This window comes from Rhinopithecus roxellana, chromosome 12 (assembly GCF_007565055.1).
Source record: "Rhinopithecus roxellana isolate Shanxi Qingling chromosome 12, ASM756505v1, whole genome shotgun sequence".
Lineage (NCBI taxonomy): Eukaryota > Metazoa > Chordata > Mammalia > Primates > Cercopithecidae > Rhinopithecus > Rhinopithecus roxellana.
Window position 1 is genome coordinate 73,079,462 of NC_044560.1, and position 20,103 is coordinate 73,099,564.

The 20,103-nt window shown below is 39.4% G+C and overlaps 1 protein-coding gene and 1 pseudogene across 1 annotated transcript in view; one reads left to right on the top strand and one right to left on the bottom strand.

Moving 5' to 3' along the window:
* ZNF644 (zinc finger protein 644) overlaps positions 1-14,869 on the bottom strand; it is a 102,863-nt gene extending 87,994 nt beyond the window's left edge. Inside the window, 1 exon segment of the mRNA XM_030912583.1 lies at positions 14,593-14,869. The gene's annotated coding sequence lies outside the window, so the exon portion shown is untranslated.
* A 1,803-nt stretch (positions 14,870-16,672) lies between these two features.
* LOC104670026 lies at positions 16,673-18,795 on the top strand (annotated as a pseudogene).
* Positions 18,796-20,103: the final 1,308 nt, after the last annotated feature.

The window sequence follows — 20,103 nt, forward strand, 5'->3', positions numbered from 1 at the left end:
AATTCAGAGCAGCATTTTCAGAAAAGCTTCCTATACCACTAGTTCATCAGGATAATCAGAAAACAGCTGATAGTTCTGCTGACATTCCTTCTCACCCATACTATTATACAGAAACCCCATTTTTCAGAGATGTAGATGAAATCTCTAGGTCCCAGTGATAGTAGGGAGCAACTCACTGTATTTTGCTTTAGCTGATCTGCCTCATCAGATAACTTGGACAAAGTCAAACATACCTCCTGATTTTACCACGTTCCCAAAAACCTCACTATTAATGTCTTTACTTGCTGCAGTTAAATGGTAAGTAATAATTGCGCAGATGAAGGTGATACATAAATAACCAAGGTTGAAAAGCACAGTAGAAAGACAAAAAAACTGACAGCAGGAATAATGGAAGGCTGTGTGCCCAAAGCTGGAAAGGACTTCATCAGTACTGACCATCAGAATAAAAAGGCTGGTCTCAGTAGCTCACAACTGTAATCACAGCACTTTGGGAGGCCAAGAGCACTGCTTGAGCCCAAGAGTTCAAGACCAGCCTGGGTAACAAAGTGCGACCCGTCTCTACAAAATAATAATAATAATAGAAAGAAAAGAATGGCTTATGAGAGCTTGGGCAACACCTGTTGGAAAGGAGCGAAGGGGAAAGACTTAGTGCCAGCAGAGAACTACTACATACTAAATCCTAAAAGCTTAATATGTCCAAGTTAAGCCTATATTAACTGTGAGAATGTTTAAAATGTAAATGTTAAGCTAAAACATGGTATCTTAAAACTCTAAAACTATTAGTTCCCAAGCTTCTGTTCTATTTCCTAACTCTTAAAAAAAAAAATGAGGATTTAAAAAATTGTATTACTTTTATAATTTTTCCTGTTTTTCTACTTCTATTTTAAAAATGACCTTTACCCATTATAAAACATAATGTACATTCAATTTCGGAATTATTAAAAACTCTACATCTTAAGAACATTATTTTCCTATAAAAGCAGAGTATTCCCAAATGTTCCTATATTTTAAAACAAGTGTCTACTTAAATATAAATATGTAGTACTCATTGTTAATTTTTATTATTTCCTGTTTTCCCACCAGCTCCAATGCAAATTATAATGTCTCTTAAGCCATGAATAAAATACAGAATTTTAACTCAAAATTCAGCATACAAGTTCTTACCAGTTACCTTAAATATTCTTTACTTAGGAAAACACCATGATAGCATAACTTTCTTGGTTTTCAAAATAAACTTAACAGAAAAAAAAGTCCAAGTCAGTTTTTTTTTTAGAAAAAAGTCTACCTCAATTAGTGCTAGTAAGTCATATGCAAACTCTATCTCCATTTATTTTGAATATCAGAAGATAGTAAAATTCTCATTCTTATTTTAGCTCTGCACTATAAACTGAGGAGCCACAATATTTGATTAGACTTATTTAAAACTACATATCCTTACTCTTAATATACCCTTCCCACTCACCAAGATAATAAACAGTAACTGGCCTTCCTCACTTCAATCTCCTCTCCAATCATGCTGTATCTGGCTGCTAATCATATTTCTTCATGTAATTCTGTTCAATGATCTTCAGTAGAACTCCTTATTTCCAATCTCTAACCCAAACTTCTTTAGATCCCTCCAGCTCATGCCACAATCTTATTATTTTTTACTATATTCGTTTAAAATAGACTCTAACCAAGGAAAACGCTTGCATTCCACAACTCTCATGTCTGTGTTTTTTTTTTTTTTTTTTTTTTTTTTTTTTTTCCTGAGCCGCAGTCTCACTCTGTCACCCAGGCTGAGTGTGGTGGCACAATCTCAGCTCACTGCAACGTCTATGTTCCAGGTTCAAGTGATTCTCCTGCCTCAGCCTCCTGAGTAGCTGGGATTGCAGGCACCCACCATCACACCTGGCTTGTGTGTGTGTGTGTGTATTTTTAATAGAGACTGGGTTTCACTATGTTGGCCAAGCTGGTCTCAAACTCCTGACCTCAGGTGCTCCACCTGCCTCAGCATCCCAAAATATCTGTGCTTTTTTAATATGCTCTTCCCCTAGCTGTTATTTCCTTCCCTTTTCACCAACCTATACATACCACTTCTTCAAAATCTAGGTAAAAAATTATTTTTGTCAAGAAGCTTTATTAATTAATCTTATTACAGATCATTTTATTTTGTGAGCTAATTTAAATGTTTCACAGTTAAGTACTCTTCAAGTTATATCTTAGATCATGAGCTCTTTGGAGTAGACACCATATCCTGTGTTCTGTATACGTGCATCCCTACTCCTAGTGAAGCATTAGCTGAATTTTGTATGACAACTAACCCAGTTAAATAAAACATGTGAAAACTGGAGGAAATACAACCAGACAAACAAGACTTTTCTGAATACAAAAAAACTGAAATCTCCCAAAACTAAATTCAAATGTAACATTCATTTTTGTCAAAACAACATGTAAACGTAGAACACAAACTTGAGTGTATTTTTTTCTACATACATTAGTTTTGAAGACTATAATTAAGAAAATTCTAATTGTTTTATGTTAGTGATTTTCTAAATCTAGCCCCCAAAAGCTGTTATGTATAAAGTCTCAATATTTTGGAGATAATAATGATACAGTTTTTTTAATGTCTAATTTGACCAATTTGCTTTAGCCTTTTATACTTCACAAAAGCTACAATAAGAAAAGTTGACAGGCGAGATTTTATTATTTCTTCAAGACAAATACTAAAATCCTTGGAGCAAGAGTATATTAAACAAATTTATTACAAATTCCAAAAGACAAAACTTCTTTATATAGAGTAAATATTTTCATTTATAAACTCAAGAGCATTCGCAATCCAAATGTTAATGAGAAAGTCTTTTCATATCCATTTCTGCACAATTTACATATTCATTCTTCAAAACTAGATATACTAGAAAGTGAAGATACATTTTTTATTATTATGTACTTTTAACAACAACTTTATTATAATACACATTTCAGAAAAAATTCTTTATCTGCAAAGCACCAATTTAATATTTCTATACTACAATAAGTTTTCTACTGCTCAGTATTTACGAAAAATAATGCTACAACTATTAATTCCATTTGGGGAAAAAAAACTGATTCAAGCACTAAAAGTAAAAACCATGATGAACAATTCTATTTCAGTTTTCCATTTATAAAGTCTCCTACATGGGCTTTAACCATTCACGCTTGTAAGCAACTGTCCATAAGGTAACATTCTAGTTATATTCTACTTTTCTGTTGGACAGGTTAGATACCTACCTATAAAAAAAAAGTACACCTATTTATTCCTACTTCTAAAACTAAAATCAGAAATACCCATATACCTTAACAAGCAACCTAAAATGCCTAATAGCTAACTGATAAAATGCCTGGAAGCTACTATCAAAGAGGCTCCAAAAACCATCTATATAAGGAGGCAATCCACAACCTCCTCCACCTACTTCCTGGCTATATGCCTAGAGAACACTGTAATGACAGCAAGCCAGGCAACTATATTATCGGTGGAGGCAACTCAAATCTCTGCATTCTAAACAAAATATCAAGTCATAAAACTAATGTCTAAAGGAGTACTATTATGAACACTAAGAAGCACCTCTCTGATTTTGTCACTGGGGGGAAAAAGGGCCATAGTACCAAATTTCATCTGATTTACCTCCCAATTCATAACAACGCCAAACAAGGACAGAAGAAAAGAGAGATGGATTCAAGCATCAATTCTCACTAACCTTGGGAAGGAGAACAAATATGCCATAAGAAGTTCAGAAACAAAAACTCCAGCCCGGGCAACATGGTAAAATCCCATCTCTACTACAAAAAAAAAATCAGCCAGGCATGATGGCGCGCACCTGTAGTTCCAGGTACTCAGGAAGCTGAAGTGGGAGGATCGTTTGAACCTGGGAGGTGAAGGTTGCAGTGAGCCGAGATTGCGCCAATGCACTCCAGCTAGGATGACAGAGTGAGACCCTATCTCAAAAGAAAAAAAAAGGAAGGAAAATAAAAAGAAATAAGCAAAAACTAATTTATAGTGATAGAGGTTAGAGGCTAGAATAGCGGTTACTTCTGTAGGGAGAAAAGGAGGGAGCACAAAGCACCTTTAATCAGTGAAGAAAAACATTCTTCTACATCTCAATCTGGATATTTCATTTAAAATAGATAGGCTCTAACCAGGGAAAATGCTTGCATTCCACAACTCTCATGTCTATGCTTTTTTTACATCCTCTTCTCCCCAGGCGTAACCCAGTACCTCCCAGTAGAGTTACCTGGGTATATGTATAAATTTACTGAGTTGTACTTAAGATTTGTGTACCTCACTGTAAGTGCACTGTGAGTTATACCTAAATAAAACACTTAAAAACAAGTAACCGCCGGGCGCGGTGGCTCAAGCCTGTAATCCCAGCACTTTGGGAGGCCGAGACGGGCGCATCACGAGGTCAGGAGATCGAGACCATCCTGCTAATACGGTGAAACCCCGTCTCTACTAAAAAAATACAAAAAACTAGCCGGGCGCGGTGGCGGGCGCCTGTAGTCCCAGCTACTCCGGAGGCTGAGGCAGGAGAATGGCGGGAACCCGGGAGGCGGAGCTTGCAGTGAGCTGAGATCCGGCCACTGCACTCCAGACTCCAGCCTGGGCGACAGAGCGAGACTCCGTCTCAAAAAAAAAAAAAAAAAAACAAGTAACCAATAATAGCTAAATCTAAAAACCTTTTCTCAATTCTCATCCTTCTTTATCAATCCATCATATTGTTAATCACAGAACATCAATATTCCCTAAATGAAACTCTTTCCCTTTTGAAGATCCACAAGGCTTTGTTAGGATGTTTTTTCCAGCATTTTCTGTGGTGTCACATTAATTCTCTCTAAATATTAATTCAATATTTATCTTTTTTTTTTTTTTTTTGGAGACAGTCTCACTCTGTCACCCATGGAGGATGCAGTGGCATGATCTTGGCTTACTGCAACCTCCACCTCTCAGGTTTAAGCGATTCTCCTGCCTCAGCCTCCCAAGTAGCTGGGATTACAGGTGCATACCACCATGCCCAGCTAATTTTTGTATTTTTAGTAGAGATGGGATTTCATCATGTTGGCCAGGCTGGTCTCGAATTCCTGACCTCAGGTGATCTGCCTGCCTCAGCCTCCCACAGTGCTGGGATTACAGGTGTGAGCCAATGCACCCAGCTAATTCAGTACGTATCAAGTGCTCATGTATGAGACATGAATTAGGCACCCTCCAATACATATTCGCAATCACACACACACACAAACCCCAAACTACATTCCCTAAACTGGATTCAAGTCACTCTATTACCTGGTATCAAACTGTATTTGCTTAATTTTAATTCCCATCACTTCTTTATGGGAATATTCTTCTCAAGCATTTTCTGTTTTCAGCCATCCTTTACTGTTCAGTTCAATTTCTGTATTATTCTTTGTTTTTTTTTTTTTTTTTTTGAGACGGAGTCTCGCTCTGTCACCCAGGCTGCAGTACAGTGGCCGGATCTCAGCTCACTGCAAGCTCCACCTCCCGGGTTTATGCCATTCTCCTGCCTCAGCCTCCTGAGTAGCTGGGACTACAGGCGCCCGCCACCTCGCCCGGCTATTTTTTTGTATTTTTTAGTAGAGACGGGGTTTCACCGTGTTAGCCAGGATGGTCTCGATCTCCTGACCTCGTGATCCGCCCGCCTCGGCCTCCCAAAGTGCTGGGATTACAGGCTTGAGCCACCGCGCCCGGCCTAATTTCTGTATTATTCTTCCTCTGTACCCCTATAGGACTTACTATCTGTAATTGCACTGTCCAACACAGTAACTGTATGTGGCTACTGAATACCTGAAGTCTGGCTAGTCTGAATTGAGATGTGCTTTAAGTATGTAATATCAACAGATTTTGAAGACTTAATATGGTTAAAAAAAAAGAAAAAATGTAAAATAGTTCAATCATGTTTATATGTTGAAATAATAGTACTTGAGATATGCTGCGTTAAATAAAAATCCATTAATAAAATTTCACCTATTTATTTTTATTTTTTGATGTAGCTATAGAAAATCTAAAATTGCATTTGTGACTCAATTTATATTTCTATTGTGCAGTGTTGACCCATACAATCTATTTATAAATGCCCACAAATTATCTTTTTCTTCTTCTTAAACTAATACAAATTGTATATATTTATGGTGTACAACACATTTTGAAAAACATATAAATTATGCAATGGTTAAATTTAGCTAATTAACATATGGATTACCTCACATAGTTATATTTTGTGGTGTGAACACTTAAAATGTACTCTCCTAGCAACTTTGAAGTATGCAATATTAACTATAGTCACTATGTCCCACAAATTATCTCAACATATAATGCCATCTTCCCAATGAGTGCCAGAATTCGCTTTTTTCTTTTATAAATTAAATAAAATTATATTAGGAATTACTAATAGTAACTAGATAAGTTTTAAGTGCCCATTTGATTTTAATATCCCTTTAAGATTTTTCACAAGGAAGCGCAAGGCATTTCAAAGTGTTAAAATATATTTTAAAAAGTTGTTTTCAATGATATAAATGATGAATTGATGGGTGCTGACGAGTTGATGGGTGCAGCACACCAACATGGCATAAGTATACATATGTAACAAACCTGCACGTTATGCACATGTACCCTAGAACTTAAAGTATAATAATAAAAAAAAAAAAGTTGTTTTCAGATAGCTATAAATTATTCAATTTGTCATCTGTATTTTACTTATATCCAATTCTAAGTTCAAATGTCCCACCAGCAAGGATAGATGGCATAATTAAACCTGTAGCAATCCAAATCCCATAAAGTATTAGTTCTGATTAAGTCTGTTTTTTTCATCTTAGTCACTCAGTAAAGGGCAGCATCCATTTTAGTCAATATCATTGTATCAATGTCCAGCAGCCAAGACAAAGGGCCTTTATATGGTGGTATGAATAGACAATGTGAGCAATATGACACCACTTGAAATAAGGGTAGGGAGAAAAATGTTTTTATAATGCTAAGTTTTAAAACTAGCAGATGAAACTTACAAATTGTGTAACAACTAGGTAAAAGGATATATATATATAAGAAGAATGGGAAGGTAGAACAGAAAGGTCTCCTCTCCAGACCTTTCTCAAGATGTACCAGGTTCAAACTTGGCTGCTACACTATTAAGTGGATGTGTTTCCTCACATGTAAAGTGGGAATATATACATCACAGGATTATTAAAAGAATATAGTAGATGCTTACTTAATGTCATCTGTCTTTAATACTAATAATTATATAATGGTAATAAGATTATGGGTGACTTCCCCCCCCCCACTTTCCAAATTGCTGTAAATATTTTCCAAGCATGAATGAAAAACTTACAATTTCATACTAGCACCCCTCCTCAGGTGAACCTAAAATTATTTTTATCAGCTGTCTTTGACAAATTTGCTTGTAAGCTTAAAATCTGTGTTTGTGCTAGGAGGTTGGTGGTAGAAAGAAAATTAAAGAGGGGGAACTGATAACTTTTTAACACCATACCAGCACAGACATATACAAAACAAAGCGTGGAGAGGAAAACAGCAAAAGGAAATGCTGTTTGGGAAATTCCCAACTCAGACTATCCAATGAAAAGATTATATTCCACCCTTCTCAATCTAGCTACCTACCAGTCACTCCTCACTCTCATCTTGGGTTTATATGTACATTACAAATCCGCATAGTCACTGACCTTCTTCTCTCTACTAATGGTCACCACATGGCCTCACAGTCAAAAACTGAAAGGAGAGTGAAGAAATTCAGGATGTGTAACGAAGACAAACCAATGCACTGGTTGGGAAATAACTTCATTAAAATGTACTCATTCCCAAGTGCATCTACTCATCTGCTGACAGTGCTGGGAATGCATTCCTGAAATATTTAACCTGGTTATAAGATTCTACTGCTAGAATCAGAGAAGGCACACTTTGATGCCTACCTCTCACTTCCTCTATAACAACCTTGTCTTTACAGGCATGGCTTAAAATGGTACATTAGCAAAAGTACACAACTCCAAATCACTCACAGGTGAAACTTTCAAGTTAATGTAGAAAGAATAATTAAACAATGGTAACAATAACTATTACTACTCTAACAGCTAACACTTACTTTACTCAGTATTGTGTGCCAGAAAGCTAAGGACTTCACACGAATTAGGTGATATCAACCCTAAACCTCTTTGAAGATGGTAATTACTAATTCCACTTGCTTAGTGCTCACACAGCTAAATCTGAACCCTGCCAATTTTACTTCAAGGCTTACACTTTTAAAACTTATTACATCCTGCCTCTTTATATATGCATAATTACAATTGCAATTGTGATTCTGTATGTGTGTGTGTGTATATATATATACGCACACAGGTGTGTGTCTGTGTGTAAAGTATTTAGTGAGTCAGTAGCAAACAAAAGGCAATTCCAACTCTGTGAAGGCTTTTACCCACCTTCACAAACCAACAATAAATTGGGAATCACCCCTCTCCTCCCCACTAAGTGGTGCTCTGAAAGTATTAGTTTTACAATCATACATTACTTAAGCATGGATGTACATTCTGAAAGATGCGTTCTTAGGCAATTTGGTCACTGTGCAAACATCACAAAGTGTACTCAAACCTACATGGTAGAGCCTGCTTACACACCTAGGCTACTTGGTATAGCCTATTGTTCCTAGGTCACAACATGCTCTTGTAAAGCATGTTACTGTACTGAATACCATACACAATTGTACATAACTGTTAAATATTTGTGTATCTAAACACAGAACATAAAATACAGTAAAAATACAGTATTATAATCTTATAGGACCACCATCGTAAATGAAGTCCACTACTGACCAAAAAAACACCATTACGCTGCACATGACTGCACTTAACATTTTCCTCAAGAAACTAAGGAAAGAGATACCTGTAAGTAAAATATTAATCTTTTCAAAAAATTAGATAGAAAATTGATTGACTACAGGTAAACATGCTTTGTAAAGTGTAAAGAATTTTAATCTTAACACATTATTAGGTATTTTTTATTTTCAATTGTCTATTTGGCTCAAAACATATTTATGTTTCTAGAGTTTGTACAAAGTCTTTTTTTTTTTTGAGACAGGGTCTCACTCTGTCACCCAGGCTAGAGTGCAGTGGCACAGTATCTGCTCACTGAAGCCTCTGCCTCCCAAGTTCAAGCGATTCTCCTGCCTCGGCCTACTAAGCAGCTGGGACTACAGGCACGTGCCACCACGCCCAACTAATTTTTGTATTTTTGGTAGAGACGGGGTTTCATCATGTTGGCCAGGCTGGTCTCAAACTCCTGACCTCAAGTGATCCACCCACTTCAGTCTCCCAAAGTGCTGGGATTACAGGTGTGCACCACCACACCCGGCCTGTATAAAGTATTTTAAAAGCTGTATTTCCAACTTAAAAGAAGATATACATATCAAAAGGCTTAACACATAAAATCTGCATTCATCACTCTAACCCAACTTCAATTCTACCAAAATCTAGGCTAGCAGAATTAAGTTTCATGGAACAATTCACTTATCTTTATTTTTACTTACAAGATCTGTTTCAAGGATTCCAAACGAAATGGAAAGACTACAGCTAGCAGACAAAAGGGGTAGTGCCAAGATTAGTAGAAGGAGAGTGGAAAGAAAATCTCTCAGAAACGCTAACCTTAATCCAGTCTCACTTTCGCCCAACCAAGAGAAGTGTGCACTGTTGCTGCTTCTGCCCTGGCAGGCTCCTCGTCCTCTTCCTCTTGAAATCCTCTGCTTTTTTCCTCCTGGAAAGTTAGTCTCACAGGGCTGCTTTCCTAACATTTCTCAGCTGTCAAAGGATTTCTTATCTTGAAATTAAAAGAAAAAAATCGGCCAGGCGCGGTGGCTCAAGCCTGTAATCCCAGCACTTTGGGAGGCCGAGACGGGCGGATCGCGAGGTCAGGAGATCGAGACCATCCTGGCTAACACGGTGAAACCCCGTCTCTACTAAAAAAATACAAAAATCTAGCCGGGAGAGGTGGCGGGCGCCTGCAGTCCCAGCTACTCCGGAGGCTGAGGCAGGAGAATGGCATAAACCCGGGAGGCGGAGCTTGCAGTGAGCTGAGATCCGGCCACTGCACTCCAGCCCGGGCGACAGAGCGAGACTCCGTCTCAAAAAAAAAAAAAAAAAAAGAAAAAAGAAAAACTCTATAATCACATAAGAGTTCCCAGGAAGTTCAAAAAGAACAGTAACTCCTGCCAGGCACGGTGGTTAACGCCTGTCAGGCACGGTGGTTCATGCCTGTAATTCCAGTACTTTGGGAGGCCAAGGCGGGTGGATCACCTGAGGTCAGGAGTTCGAGACCAGCCTGGCCAACATAATGAAACCCCATCTCTACCGAAAATACAAAAAATTAGCCAGGCATGGTGGCGGGCGCCCGTAATCCCAGCTACTTGAGAGTCTGAGGCAGGAGAATCACCTGAACATGGGAGGCGGGGGTTGCAGAGAGCCAACATTGCACACTGCACCCCTGCCTGGGCAACAGACTGTGACTCTGTCCCCCCACCAAAAAGAAAGAAAAAGAAAGGATAGTAACTCTATGGTTCAACTTGGCAGATCTGCAAAAAAAAAAAAAAAAAAAAAAATAGAATGCAGCAACTAAGACCTTGGAGAAGAGAAAACACCTTTTTCATGGGAACTTCCTCTCCCTAAAGAAAGACAGCATTGAATTTAGAGTTCTACTACCCTCGGGGTCTCCTGTGATCTTCATGTTTGTTTCTTAAGGAGAAGAGGAGACATCTTTTAGCCAACCAGCAGGGTGAGCTAGTGCTAGCATCAGTTCCATGATTCTCAAATCTCCCAAAACTCAATGGTGTAAATGGCTTGCACTATTAACAGCAATTTATTTCCCTGTAATAAACCTGAACCAAAAACACCACATCTAGAACTGCTTCAGTCAATGCTATACCTGACAACTTTACTCAATACTTACAGATTCTCCATTTATGACACATTCTCTTCACCAGAAAAATAACAAATAAGTGTAAATAAAAGCTCATTTGAGTATGTATCCATAGTATCCACTCTTCATTCTCTTGTTTTATTTTACAAGGTTACTAATTTAAAACATTTAGAAAACACTTTTTAAAAAATGGCTAAAACAAGTGCTCTATAAAATCAGGGTTAGATAACTCAACATGCCAATTTCTCTATTTGCTACAAGCTACAATCATCTTAGGACCTGACTGAAAAGCCTTCCCACAAGAGTAAGATTCACTTTTCCTTCCAGAATTACATCCTAAGAAAATGGTCAAAATAAGTAACCCTAAAGAACAGTATTTAGGATGACAGAAAAAAATGGACCTGACCTTTCTCTAGATTGCAGATATCCCACCACTTCTATTCTCCTTGAAACTTTCTTTTCCCCTCCTGCTACCCATTAACAGTCTCAATTCAACCAAAACACTCTTATAACTTGAATGACAAATTAAAACTGGAAAATGTTTAAGGTTGGCAGGTGACAGACCACTTTATAACTACAAATAACCTGAAAGTGACTCTAATTTTCACAAAATGAAATTGTAAGTAAATCCACTCACATAATATTGAAAATTGTAAAACAGCTTATCAACTTACAAATATCAGTAATTTAAAAGCACCTGAAATGACCCATAAAAACTTTTAAAACCTTAAAACAAGTTAACTTTTTGCTAAATTTGACATTCAAAGAAGTTAAAGATCACTGTAGGGTCCCACCATAAATGACAGTCACTACTTGTTCAATTTCCTGACAGACCTTAGAGATACCACTCAGTAGAAGCAGTAGTCTTAAAAAGTTGTTTTAAAAAAAAAGGAACATTCTGAGTGGCACATTTGTTTATCCAACCAAAACACTATTACAAAATGAAAGACACCATTATTTTCAGCATTGATCTCATTTCTTTTCTTATGTAATAACTAGCAATAACAGCAGTTATTTCAAACTTTCAAAGAAATTTATCAAGTACCTGGTTGTTTTTTAATTTTTCAATTTCTGGGTCAAGACTGCATTTGGAAAACCTTAAAATTCAAAAGCAACATTACTCTGAAACTATCCGATATTTCTGTATTTTGTACCTGATTGTTGCACTGAAAGTCACTTTAAAAACTAAGTTACCATATAATATGAAAGTTTTTTGTTTTTTGTTTGGAGACGTAGTCTCACTGTGTCGCCAGGCTGGAGTGCAGCGGCACGATCTCAGCTCACTGCAACCTCTGCCTCCTGGGTTCAAGTGATTCTCCTGCCTCAGCCTCCTGAGCAGCTGGGACTACAGGCGCGCGCCACTACGCCCAGCTAATTTTTGCATTTTTAGTAGAGACAGGGCTTCACCATGTTAGCCAGGATGGTTGGTCTCCATCTCTTCACCTCGTGATCTGCCCACCTCGGCCTCCCAAAGCCCTGGGATTACAGGCGTGAGCCACCGTGCCCGACCAATACGAAAGTTTTTAACTTATTGTCACAGAAGTTCTCATGAACCTAATAATATTTAATTAACAAGTATTCTCAATAACATCCCCTTTTTAAACCATTATTAGTTGTAGATATTCACCTTCTCATCCCAGCAATATGTCAAATACAAACAGCAATGGGTAGAGGCTGAAAGGCAATTTTCCATTATGCCACTAACTTAATCATCTCTGGACCTCAATATATTGTAAAAGAGGAGGGTAAGAGCAGCTGTTCTTTGATATTCCTTCCACAGTAAAACTATATGATCCAGGAAAACATTTGCTAATGTTAATGCGTCTCCTACTCATTAATACAAGGCTGTTCTGTATTAGAAGAAAAGCTAAAAAAAAAAAAAAGAGAAAATACATATCTGAAAAGAATAAGGAAATGAAAGTTAAGTAATGCTGAAAAATTCAAATTTCAATCTGAACACAGAGATCTAAACACTGATGTGTTTAAATATCCCTCCAATCAAGGAATTCTGTTAATGGCCAACACAAAACATTAGGTGTTTCAAAATTTTGTACTTCATTAGTTAATACCAACACAAAGTATGATATAATTGCAGTACAACTTTGTTAGAAATTGTAAGGCTTTTAAAAGCAATACATACCACTGCATTAATACTAATCAAGCTTTATGTTTCACCAATTAAAAAGTCTTAAGCTAGATTATAGCCTTATTATAAAAACGAGTTTTTTCTTAGCAGACCTACTAAAATGCAATATTACTGCCACCAAGTTCCCTAGATACTTACACATGCCACTGAAGGCAAACAGCCAGGTTTCCTTTCTTTGAGAAACTTTAGTTGTCTATTTTTTGAAACGTTTTCGTTCTTATGGGACCAAAAAATGTTTACAACTAAAGCAAACTACTGCAGGGAGGGAATACACAATTAAAACAAATCTACCAACCAGATGCAACAAGCGTGGAATTAGTCAGGACTGGACAGGACAGACGGCGGTGTTTTGATACTTCTGTTGAAAGTATTAACAAGACAGGAGCATCATTCGCCCCCAATTATGTTTATCCCCTCGTTGAGTTTGATGATCACACAAAATCTGAAGTCTAAATATAAACGTTTTTATATTCAAAGTCAATATTACTTATACAGTTCAAGAAAACTTTTCCACTAATGTTGCTAAACCATAGATGGATCCCAACAAGAGTTGTCTGTAGAAGTCTCGTAACAAGTAACCTTTAGCTCCACCACCTAAGCTTCCAATCACTGAGAAGAGTCTGGGACAACTCATCTTCAGGTTCACGGGAGAAGTGGAGCACACCTGCTTTCCTCTGGCAGAGTAACTTCCCAGGGACACAAAGGCCAGAGAATCAGACCTGGAGAGGCAAAAAGCTTTAGCTGGACACCCACCAAGCCCCTGGCAACCCAAACACTTCGAGCGATTTACCTCTTGCTGTTACTTCCCAGGCACCTAGTCGCATAAGATCTTGCAGGACGCGGGGAGGAAAGGGCTATGCGGTCCTGTCCCAAGTAAGGGGAGGGGTGTGTACAGTAAATGCCGGAGCCGGCGTTTCTGGCCACAACCGAGCAGCCTCAACGAGAGGGGTTGGTGACCGCTCTCGGCCCGCCCCGTTACTCAGTGCATTGCAATGGCGACCGCCAGGCTCCCCAAGCCGCCTGATCTCGGCCCCTTCCCCCTACTGCTCACTGGCTGCTCGGCTTCATGTGACTAAACAAAACCCCCAAGTCTAGTGCCCAGCTCAGCCCCTTTGTGTCCGCTACCGGATCCTCCGACGCCGCAGCGGAAAGCCCCCCACCCGCCATCCCTCAGCCGAGTCCCGCCCCGCGGCGGCGGCCGCCGCTCACCTCAGGCTCCGTGGCCCCCAGCGACCGCTGCGGCCGCCGCCTCCCCGAACCCGGGGCCCGGGCTCCTTGTGTAGCACCAACTCCGCCTCCTCGGCCGCCGCCGCCATCTTAGCCTGTGCGGCAAAATGCGTCCTTTTGGATGGCTGGGACCCAGCCTAGGGCGTAGCTCCCCGGGCCCGAGAGCCGGAGGCCGGGTCCCCCAAGTTCTTCCGCCACCCTCAGTCCCGCCGCTGCCACAGCCCAGAGGCCCGAAACCCACTCGGGTCCCAGCGAATCTGACCAAATAACCCCTGAAACTCACAGTTTGGTGCCGTGTGCGTCAAACCGGGGCGACGTTGGGAGCGCGCGGCGTCCCCGCGTCACACGCCGCTCTGTACGCTACTCGGCTCCAGCGGCCCCCCTCCGCTCCCCGCTTTTCGCCTCCAGCCCCGGTTCCCACAGCGCAGGCGCGCTGCTTTCCCGCCTCTGCCGGGCTGCGGGCCGCGGGGGTGGCCAGCGAGGAGCTCCCGGAAAGCTTCGCGCTGGTGGAGCGTCTGGGCCAATTAGACAAACGGGGGCAGCGGAAACAGTGCACCACTGTTCTCGGGTGCCAGAAACCAAACAAGGTCACCTCCCCCAGCTCTGACCTAATCACTCCCAAGGAGGTTCCCGCCCCAAAGTAGGCACGCTCCAAATATGGTGGTGCCCAAACTCTGCAAGACCCAAGCACTAGGCATGCCTAGGCCCTTTAAGGTGGAACAGGCCCAGGTTTGAGTTCCTTGATCACGAGCTTGCAAAAATCTCTGTTATTTCTTCCTGTTGAGGAAAACAGCCGAAGAATGCAATATTTGCCAATCACAACTGTGGAGTAATGGCAGAGGGAAGGTTTTAGGATCTTAAGGGGGCAGATTGTTGGGAGTTGCTTGATGGCCAGGCAGAGCATCACGTGTGACATCTCAGTTACCCGGACAGACTGCCCTAAAAGGTGGGCGAGGTTTGCTCCAGTTTGACTGAGGATACCCTCTCCCTGCCTTACTGAAAGTGTCATGGTTCTACGAATTAAAGTTATGTAAGAAGCACCTAAGATGCTGGTTAACCCTTCAGAGAATCAGTCCTGAGAGCGTTCTGGAAATTTTCATTTTTAACAAGCCTTCCCCACAGGATCCTGGGGTCAGAGAAACACTGAGCGGGCTATTCTTTTGATTTTCGACTGAGCCAACAAGAAACTGCTAACGTGTTTAAGATTAACCAAGAGTTCTTCAGAAATCTACTGGTCCCGCCTTAATTATTCGGCTTCTCTGAACCTCTATTTACTCATTTAAAAAATTAAAAATAAAAAAAGTTTTCTTTAGTTGTACAGTTGTCATTACTGTGGCCCTCCAAACCCTCAAGATGTTATTGACATTCAGAAGAATATACCATAACTGCATTTATTTGAGAAGAATGAGAAACATTCTCTTTCCTATAGAATGATGCCTTCGGCAACAGCAAACATAGATTCCAAACAACAAATATTTGACTAAAGACATTAATTGCTTTATTACTTAATACCTAACACTTGAGTGCTTACTGTGTACCAGGCATTGTTCTAACTTGTTTGATTTCATTATAACCCAATGAGACAAAGAGAAGTAAGGTGATTTTCTCAAAGTCACACAGTTCTTTGGGTTCTTTATCCCAGCTACTCAGGACGCTGAGACAGGAGAAGGGCGTGAACCGGCGAGGCGGAGCTTGCAGTGAGCCGAGATCTCGCCGCAGCACTCCAGCCTGGGAGGCAAAGAGAGACTCCGTCTCAAAAAAAAAAAAGAAAAAAAAAGAAAATGCAAATCTTCCTTTTTTATTTATATGAATGTGTAAACAATAAAATATAAATACGTATACATTTGCAGTCAATGGGGGAGGGGTGCACTTTGTATCATTTCACTTGCAGAATCCATTAAAATTGGACATTCTCAGTTTACTATTGGACTTAGAACAAAAATATTATGCGCTATGGAAATTCTCACATTATATCATTGTAAAAGCAGTTACTAAGAAAATAACTGTCATAAATGTGCACCACTGACTAACGTGCAGACAAAACACACAAGCAAATAGAACCACTCAGAACTCAACCATGATCAGGAACTTGTCTCACTAATGAAGCTGCTTTTTACACTAGAACTGAACAACTGAAGTGTAATACTGTGGAAGTCATACTAGCAGTAAAAGTAATCACAGTAATTATAATAGTAGAAGTAGTAATAGTTGATGAAACACTGTACAAACAAAATAGATCTCAAAAGCTGTCTATGAATGGGAGAAACATAATGACAGAAAACTTGAATAAAGTAATGCAAAAAGAAAAAAAAATACACGTAAGGTCTCTGTTGGGCCTCAGATGTGGGTCTCTGTTCTGCAGGATGTGGTTTGTAAAAGTTATTAAGAATAAGGCCTAGCCATAAGTAGAAAGCTGAAACTGGATCCTTTCCTTACTCCTTATACGAAGATTAATTCAAGATGGATTAGAGACTTAAATGTTAGACCTAATACCATAAAAACCCTAGAAGAAAATCTAGGTAGTACCATTCAGGACATAGGCATGGGCAAGGACTTCATGTCTAAAACACCAAAAGCAACGGCAGCAAAAGCCAAAATTGACAAATGGGATCTAATTAAACTAAAGAGCTTCTGCACAGCAAAAGAAACTACCATCAGAGTGAACAGGCAACCTACAGAATGGGAGAACATTTTTGCAATCTACTCATCTGACAAAGGGCTAATATCCAGAATCTACAAAGAACTCAAACAAATATACAAGAAAAAAACAAACAACCCCATCAAAAAGTGGGCAAAGGATGTGAACAGACATTTCTCAAAAGAAGACATTCATACAGCCAACAGACACATGAAAAATTGCTCATCATCACTCGCCATCAGAGAAATGCAAATCAAAACCACAATGAGATACCATCTCACACCAGTTAGAACGGCAATCATTAAAAAGTCAGGAAACAACAGGTGTTGGAGAGGATGTGGAGAAATAGGAACACTTTTGCACTATTGGTGGGGTTGTAAACTAGTTCAACCATTATGGAAAACAGTATGGCAATTCCGCAAGGATCTAGAACTAGATGTACCATATGACCCAGCCATCCCACTACTGGGTATATACCCAAAGGATTATAAATTATTCTACTACAAAGACACATGCACATGTATGTTTATTGCGGCACTATTCACAATAGCAAAGACTTGGAATCAACCCAAATGTCCATCTGTGACAGACTGGATTAAGAAAATGTGGCATATATACACCATGGAATACTATGCAGCCATAAAAAAGGATGAGTTTGCGTCCTTTGTAGGGACATGGATGCAGCTGGAAACCATCATTCTTAGCAAACTATCACAAGAACAGAAAACCAAACACCGCATGTTCTCACTCATAGGTGGGAACTGAACAATGAGATCACTTGGACTCGGGAAGGGGAACATCACACACTGGGGCCTATCATGGGAAGGGGGGAGGGATTGCATTGGGGAGTTATACATGATATAAATGATGAATTGATGGGTGCTGATGAGTTGATGGATGCAGCACACCAACATGGCACAAGTATACATATGTAACAAACCTGCACGTTATGCACATGTACCCTAGAACTTAAAGTATAAAAAAAAAAAAAGAATAAGGCCTAATTTAAGAGATACCAAATGAAATTTAGAAGATGACAAGAGGGTAAAACTGATTACTATGCTCAGAAACGCTTGGTGATACAGGATAAAAATAAATACAACACACCCAAATACAGGATGATAGTTCATGTAACAAACAGAGATATCATTTGTCAGATTGCTTATGCCCATATAGAGGGAGATATGATATGATAGTCTGCATGGCATATGCACACAAACTGCCAAAATATGGTGTGAAGGTTGACCTGACAAATTATGCTGCAGCGTATTGTACTGGCCTGCTGCTGGACCACAGGCTTCTCAATAGATTTGGCATGGACAAGATCTATGAAGGCCAAGTGGAGGTGACTGGCGATGACTACAATGTGGTAAGCATTGATGGTCAGCCAGGTGCCTTTACCTGCAATTGGGATGCAGGCCTTGCCAGAACTATCACTGGCAATAAAGTTTTTGGTGTCCTGAAGGGAGCTGTGCATGAAGGCTTGTCTATCCCTCACAGTACTAAATGATTCCCTGGTTATGATTCTGAAAGCAAGAAATGTAATGCAGAACACCAGAAGCACATCATGGGCCAGAATGTTTCAGATTACATGTGCTACTTAATGGAATAAGATGAAGATGCTTCAAGAAACAGTTCTCTCAATACATAAAGAACAGTGTAACTCCAGACATGATGGAGGAGTTGTATGAGAAAGCTCATGCTACTATATGAGAGAGTCTAGTCTATGAAAAGAAGCCCAAGAAAGAAGTTAAAAAGAAGAGGTGGAATCGTCCCCAAAATGTCCCTTGCTCAGAAGAAAGATTGGGTAGCTCAATGAAGGCAAACTTCCTCAGAGCTCAGGAGTGAACTGCTGAGAGCTAAACCAAACAATTTTCTATGAGGATTTTTCAGATAAAGACAATAAACTTATGGACAGAAAAAAAAAAAAAAAATACAGGCAACTGGAAAAATCCAAAGACCAGTTATGTGGCTCAATGCCAAAATATTTAAGGAAATCGCAGTTGAGAATGAAAGTCAAGATGTGGAAAACAGTTTGACTCTGGGAGAAAATTCATAATACATTGTGAATAAAATGGTGCTCCAATGAATACACCTGGTAAATGTTTTAAAGAAAGAAAAAGCAAGAGGCTGCTACTGGTTTTTGCTGTTGCTGTTGTTTTGAAACTTTTATTTTAGGTTCAGGAGTACATATGCAGTTTTGTTATACAGGTAAACTCATGTCACAGGGGTTTTGAACAGATTATCTCGTGACCCAGTTACTTAGCCTAGTACCCAGTAGTTATTTTTTTCTGATCCTCTCCCTCCTCCCACCTTCCAACCTCAGGTGGGCCCTAGTGTGTGTTGTTCCCTCCCGTGTGTCCCTGCGTTCTTATCATTTAGCTCCCACTTATAAGAGAACATGCAGCATTTGGTTTTCTATTCCTGAATTAGTTTGCTAAGGATAATGGCCTCCAGCTCCATCCATATTCCTGCAAAGGACGTGATCTCATTCTTTTCATGGCTGCATAGTATTCCGTGGTGTATACATACCACATTTTCTTTATCCAGTCTACCACTGATGGGCATTTAGGTTGATTCCAAGTCTTGGCTATTGTGAGGGGTACTTCAATGAGCATACATATGCATGTGTCTTTACGATAGAATGATTTATATTCCTTTGGGCACATACCTAGTGGTAGGATTGCTGGGTTGAATTGTAGTTCTGTTTTCAGCTTTTTGAGAAATTGTCACACTGCTTTCCACAACAGTTGAACCAATTTATACTCCCACCAACAGTGTATTAGTGTTCTCTTTTCTCTGCAACCTCACCAGCATCTGTTATTTTTTGACTTTTTAATAATGTGGTTACTGTTAATATGTTAAAATCGGACCATATTAACACAGTATATGAATCCATTAGTTATTACCAGATTACCAGTGAATGGAATTACCTGATAAAAAACATAAAGTAAGTTGTGGTCTCAAATGACTTGCTCAAAAACAAAATGCAATTCAGTGTTGAATAAAAACAAATAATTCTCCTCATTCCAATACTTCATAATTCCAACCAAAAAGAAAGAAATGAAACATTAATCTACTAGTAATAAAGTCAAATCAAGTTTGGATTTTGCTCAGTATCCCACTAGTTCTGGATCAACCTCCTAATACCAAAAC